Source organism: Patiria miniata, unplaced genomic scaffold, assembly GCF_015706575.1.
Source record: "Patiria miniata isolate m_02_andy unplaced genomic scaffold, ASM1570657v1 HiC_scaffold_5, whole genome shotgun sequence".
NCBI lineage: Eukaryota > Metazoa > Echinodermata > Asteroidea > Valvatida > Asterinidae > Patiria > Patiria miniata.
In genome coordinates, this window is record NW_024037072.1 from 36,089,814 (window position 1) to 36,096,855 (window position 7,042).

General features: G+C 37.7%; 1 long non-coding RNA gene across 1 annotated transcript; it reads left to right on the forward strand.

Annotated features, from left to right (window-relative positions):
• Nucleotides 1-1,191: 1,191 nt before the first annotated feature.
• On the forward strand, nucleotides 1,192-6,769 carry LOC119741904. The gene is made up of 3 exons (XR_005272788.1): nucleotides 1,192-1,301; nucleotides 3,519-3,641; nucleotides 5,336-6,769. It is a non-coding gene; the product is annotated as an uncharacterized LOC119741904 (long non-coding RNA).
• The last annotated feature ends 273 nt before the right edge of the window (nucleotides 6,770-7,042 follow it).

A 7,042-nucleotide genomic window follows, 5' to 3' on the forward strand; every position in this document is an offset into this window, starting at 1 on the left:
ATCCCAGATGATTTTTCTCTCTCTTTTCAATTAACCTGAGATTCATACGAATGCTTCCAATGTTCATCGGAGTAACTGCAGTCCTTTTTAGGGGCTGTATCAAAGTCCTGATTTTCTAACCTGTGCCTTTAAAATTCCGAGCTCCACACATTGATCAACAGTTTTTTTTAGCCGGCGGTTCCCCATATACGCGCCTCACTAATAATATGCCTAATACGTTACCTAATATTGGGTAGCGTTTAGTAAATGTTATCACCCTCCTGGAGGTCACACTATCGTTTTTTTTTCCTCGCCATTGTTTCGCATGAATGGAGCACGGCGCGCCTCAGCATCTGACGATTGGCGCAGCCACTTATGTATAATTCAGTAATTTCACAGAATCACAGCAAGACACATTTATGTTTTCGTTCCTCTCCCCCCCCCCCCTTCAATTAAATTAAATAATGGTCTCTAGAAAAATGGACATAGCAGGGTTCAAACCAGGGACCTTTCAATCCATAGCTCATCTCGTTAACCATAAGGCTACTGTGGCAGCTTGATGACTGCCGTTCTTTTAAATGCTAAAATGATATTCACTAAATAATAACAATGATGTGGCGTCATTGTTCTTTTCTCATAAATAAACAGAACTGATTTTCCACTGAAGCAAAACCAAAAATGAAGATGTACGAAACTTTTGTTCAAGCAATAATGAGGAGGCTGTTATAAGTTAATACACTCGGTAGCGCGCCGTTCGTGGGTCACCAACGAACGGCGCGTTCCTCGCGTATTAACCATAACATAACTGACAGATTCTAATCACAGTATCCTATAACAGAACTCAACCCATCCCATCAAACCCCAACGGTATGGTTTTTTTATAGTCTGTCAGGATGGGTACACTAGTAACTGACAGTCTTTAACATTGGGTTGGTACACCTCCAGAATTAGTCAGAAATGTGTGTGTGCAGTTTCCCATATGGTTTTGGAATTTGCCATGATGGGTATGGTTCCTTGTAAATGATGTAGGAAGTTACGGTTTTAAGAAGTACAATTAACTATTTACCAAAAACATCATACAAATTTGGAAATCACATGTCCGTTTTTTTACTTTTTTATTATGAAAAAGTAAAAATAACAATGCCGGGAGGTTTCATGGGGAATACCGGTTTAAAGTACCATAAATAAAATCCGACACATTTCTGAACCGACAGGCAAAGATAGCCGCATTGATGTGCATCACTGCCTGCATGACAGCAATAGGCGTCATTGTATCAACCAGTCTTGCCTCAGCTAAAGATAACCAGAGACCATCACCCGAAGTAAGTTTTAGTCGTAAAACGTTTTGATCTAAATTTAAAGCGCTATGTGAGTAAAAAAAAACTGTACACTTTTAAAAACAGGCCATAGTTTTATTATATAGATTAGGAGTACTTTTATAGTAACTCTCCGTGCTTCTTTTGGTGACATTTCCACTGGATACGTTTTCATGAATGACTGTACATGAGACAATAAGGGTCGGGTGAAATCTGACTTGCGACCAACAGGTCAGGGCTTGATATGAATGAGACAATATAAAAGAATACAACCAGTGTTAAAAAACGTCGGTGAAGGGCAAAACCTAATTTGATTTATATCACCCCGACGCAAAATTCCATCTTATAATACAATCATTGTCTTGGTTCTGGTCATGGAATGCATAAACTGTTCAGGTTTGTGGATCTTGCTTGCAAGAGTTTCGTCGGCAAATCTGGATGACCTCCAGGAAAGGATAACTCGTGAAATTGATATTCTCAGACAAGAACTGGAGGTGACTCGCCGTGCTGTTGCAGGGAGATGCGCCGAACCCAGCTGTGCATTGAACGAGATGATGGCCATGTTGAGGACTAAGACACCGTGGAATATAAGTGCCTATTTAATTTAGTTTAAATGTTAAAAAAAACCGGCGAAGTTTAAAAGTTAATGAAATCCTGTTCTGTGTCATTGTTAGACAATAGTTGTGTTCTTTTAAATTGTCGCTTTCTTATCCAGCCCTGACCAGTTCGCGCAAGTCAGATTTCACCCAACCCCTTAATTGTCTCCTGTGCAGTCAAGCATGAAAACTAATCCATAAATATGTCCCTGTAAAAAGCAGGGAGAGTTACTCTAAAAGTAAATATGAAAATATCTTATCTATATTGCTACAGAATAAAACTATGGCCAATTTTAAAAGTGAATAGTTTTTTTTGGACTCGCACTAGGGGCCTATATAAGAAACTGTTATTATTACTCTTATTATTATTATTATTATATATTAAATGTATTATCGCTGTAAGGTGCAGTCTTAAACCTAATTCCGGGCTTGACAGTTTAGAATGTGCAGGTGGCTATAGATCGATCTTATATGAATCTCAACTTTTCAAACAAAAGAGATTGTTTTTATGTTGAACCACGGTTGTTCAGTACACGGTTATCGCACATTATTGTGTATTCAATGAACAGTTTCGAATAATGTGCTGCCCTCCGCTCCCCTTGCCTTTTTGAAACTACCTCGGCTCGCCAGGAATTAAATTCGGAAAATTATTTGCCTTCTACATACACCTTTCGTTACCCGTCACGTGTCCCTCAGCCATATACAGTTAAATGACAGAAGAGTCTGTTGTCTGTTGAGAAAAGCCCGGCCAGATGCTTTGCCTGTATCTAAATACAACGAGTTTGCAAAGCGTAAAACTGCAAGAATGACAATAACCATGTTTTTGTGACCCCTTTTTGTCATAAATGAATTATCCCATTTTCTGCATGTCTTTTTGGTACTCGTTACGTGGATTTGACAAAGGATGAATGTAACGTTACAAATTCTTCATCGCCAATTAATTGTGTACAAATGAAGTATGAGCTGTTGGTTGACTTCTTGGTCATCAACACTAATGCTTAAATTATTTTCTTGTTTGATTTGCTTGGTCATTATTATACATAATACTGCCGGGTTTCACTCTTAAAACTATTGTCCTGTCTTCGTCCGTGTGTAGTTGTTTAAGTTCTGTCCTGTCCCAGGCAAAGGTATAGCAGTGCTTCAGTTTTTCCTTTATGTTGACGTCATAGAATATTTACACTTACTGTCTGCGAAGAATGCTTTGTGTATATATACATTTTTCTTCTGTATGGATTGTCACTGAGGATGTCAATGTGAAAATAATGTTGAATTGAATTGAATTCTTGAGGCATGATCTACAATGTATGTGCCGTTTCTCTACATATGTGTTGTGCAGACATTTTGGCCACATGATCAGCATTAATGAACAAGTTTGTGCACCCAGTTTAATATTTGACTCCCAGTCAAGAAAACTACGTCCAATTAATATGGAACAGTGTGGCAAACGTTTCATGCTGACGCTATGGCTCCGTGCGCCAACCAAAGAGGGCGCGTGAATATCAAATTATTATTTAAATATGCTTATCCACGTCATCATTTTTTTTTCTTCAAAAATTACATTTCAAAATATCTTTGTATTGGTCATTAAACCCTTGTATTTGTTAATTGTCTGTTCCAAATATTTTAGACTGGTGACCTAGTGATCAATGGCTTCCTGATAGCAATTGGCTGCACGGAGTTGTCCGCTTCTATCATTTCTGGCTCTCAAGCCGTGGTTTTTGTGCGACAGAGTTAGATTAGCCTCAACATGGTGAGTTGAAATGTATTCTTTCCGTGTTTTTCCTATTGTCTAAAAGCGATTGATTATAACTAATCTGAAGAGAGGTTGCTAAGAATTCAGAATATTGCTTGATTAGTGGTGCAGCGGCCACTAAATCGAAATATTGTCGCATTTTTCTAAAACTTATAACCAATCTTTGTGGCTTTCAGTGGAAAGAAGATTTATATGATGAACCATTTTCAAAAATTCCCCAAATTTTAATGACTTTAATTCGTATTTCTTGAGTCATTTCAGGGGCGGATCCAGATTTTTTTGCCGGGGGGGGGGGGGGGGTGGAATTGTGTATGTGTTCTGTGAAAAAAACTGATTTGTGATATTGTAACAATAATTTATGGAACTCGCACACGCATAGCCTATCTGATGTCTGGACGCCTTGTAATTCAGAGTGAAAAATGAATTTAGGGAAATGTATGGACATTTTCGTTGTCTTGCTTCATTACGTTGGTATTGGACTGCCACAGTGTGGCTTATTTCCAAAGCCATTTAGTGAGAGTTGCGACATATTAAGGCACTGTTTGCAACCAAAATGGCGGATTATGCATCAGTGCAGTGCACATACAATGTATATAATTCGTACACAATAGTCGCACGTCGCAAATCTCTCTATATACGGCTCGCGAATTTCTTTTTTGTAGGCGGGATGCTTCAAAGTCATGCATAATTCAGTTTCCTTTGAATCGTTGCAAGACTCTTTGGTTCTCTTTTTTCCCTTAAAACAAAATTATCTCAAGGATACATTTCAGAGTTGATGAAAAATGAGCAGCGACGACGTGGATTCGAACACGGGATATTTGAATCCAGAGCTCATCACTGTGTGGTAGCTCGACGATGTCCGCACTTTAAAATGCTTTAAATGTAACTGGTTGACTAAATAACAACAACGCTCTTGATATCGTTGTTCTGTTTCATGAATAAACATACTGGCCCGATCAAACTATTGAATTAGTCTCGACTTTGGAGCATGCCGCCTACAGAAAAGAAATGTGCGCCCCTGCCTATTTCCATAGTAGCGCGCCTTCTTATCACTGGTTTCGACCCACATGTTTACTCTCATATTGTCTCAACCAGTCTCACCTCGTGCACTCCAAAAACTGTGTTTAGCATGTTAAACACAATCTTGCTGTCACTTTGTTAACATTGTGGAAGCTAAACATTATGTTTCAATTCCTAAACATCAATGTTCATTACTATATCCATCCTTACTCTAAATAATATGTTTAGTATGTAAACAATAAATGAAAACTACAGCAAGATAGTTTCTAGAAAAGTGCTTAATTGCTAAACACAGTTTTTGCAGTGTGTGAGGGCGCACATAGACACAGACTACCGTCAACGTGGTGTGGACTTTTGACAAATCCATGCTCTACGAATAAACGGTATTGTGACGCAGGGCTCATGAAATGTGATTTGTATTAATGCAATCCTTGAAAATGCACCTTTGTGTCCCTTTAACCTTATTTTCAATTTTTATTTTGCAATTTTCAACAAAATTCACCAAAAGAAATATCCATTAGTTTTCATACACTTAATATGATTAGAAAGTAGCACAACATATTTTCGTAAGAAATCTTCACTTCATTAGCCCTTTAAAGGCGTTTTAAAGTTTCCAAATGATACTGACATGTGTCTTTATATATTGGTTTCCGTAATCATGTCAAACACAGGGTGATGGCCTACATGACTTAACGTAAAGAGTGGGATGTCAATCAACCACAACAACCAAAATGGACCCATCTCGGACAAACTGCATACCGTAATTCACCTTTTTACTTTGTAAAAACTAATTTTAACAAATGTTAATTCGTTTTTATCAACAATTTGAATATATGGAATCACAACATTTTAGCAAATTTGTAAATGTTTTAGAATGTATTTGTATCATTTTTTAAATTCTGTATTCTGTTTTCTGTAATATTTATTTCAATATTTACTAACATGTAGAAAGTACATAAGGTTACAATAATATGATATTTGATATGTACACAGTGATAATAAAGTAGCAAATTAAATGACAACATTTTAGTTGTAAGGTCAAGCGAAGCGCTTGTGTGCCCCAACATATGGACAGACAAACATACAACCAATTAAGGTAGCGTAATATGGACCAAGGACAAAGAAAATACAACGTGAGACAGACAAGCATGGGACAAGGCCTAATTATTAGCTCACAAAACACCTTAATAGATGATTATGAGTCGAGGAACTCAGCTGTCAATTTTTGTCACAAAGACAGGTAGTATAGTAATGATTTAAGAGGATCATCTAAACTAATCCAGTCTGCATTCTGATTAAACCAAGATGTACATCCCCGCGTTGCCTCCGAAGTATTCGACACGTGTTGGCCTGTTCACTTAAGCCTGTTCTCTTAGTTGTGGCTTGTAGTGTGAATCGCTTTCCTCTAACGCAAACCAAAGTTTTCATTTTCCCTCATTTCTTGTTCTGTTCACCATTATGTAACACTTTCAGATTGTTCTTTCATCAAAATATCTTAACCGGTTTTGAAGTTTTATCAAGTTACGATATTTTCACACCGATCGTTGGCATAGCCTGCGCTTATAATTAAACCTTCAAATCTCATCTCGTATAAATAATCGGTGTAAAAGTTTGGTTTAGCACAAGTTTCCTATAAAACAGCCTTTTCTTTTACAGAGAAACGCTGTGCACCACTTTAGTGCGTTTTAATGCAAATTCAATTCTTCAATATCAATACAGAAGCATTTAGTTATTGGTTTTTTTTTTAAATATAGGGAACGTTATAATGATCAGTATCACTGCATCTGTAATAGTATATGTGATACGGTTACTTTCCAGATAGACGTTGTGTTGTTTTTTAGTTCTAGTTTCAAGCTCTAGTCTAGTTTGTTACTTCAAACGGCGCGTATTACTGTTCTCAGTAAGCTTCTATCAGCAGTGATGAATTAATGTGTTGAGGAAAAGAAGAGCTGAAACGTTACACCTGTCCATGTGGGAATCTTCTGAAGACATTTCTCGTGAAGAGGACGCCTCTTAATGTATATAGGGGGGTCACTTGGCAGCTATCGACCAATCAACCATAATAGCTGGCAATTCCTTGGCAGCATCAAGGGGGGGGGGGAGGTGGGGGACGGTTGAGGGCTGGACAACATCTGTCCATAGAGAGCGTTGTGCGTATTCACATTATAATTAAATTAGACGTTACATTGATATACTTATGAGCAATTATCTCATTTTTTTCATAATGTGCAATTTTCTTAATAAGGATCATGATTAACAAATAATGTCTTACACTCAACCGCCTTTGGACGGACAGAGCACGCTGTCTGCAACGTCGAGTTCTACACTGAACCAACCGGTTCTTTTCAGAATCACACTTCTCCAAGAAGAGATTTCAT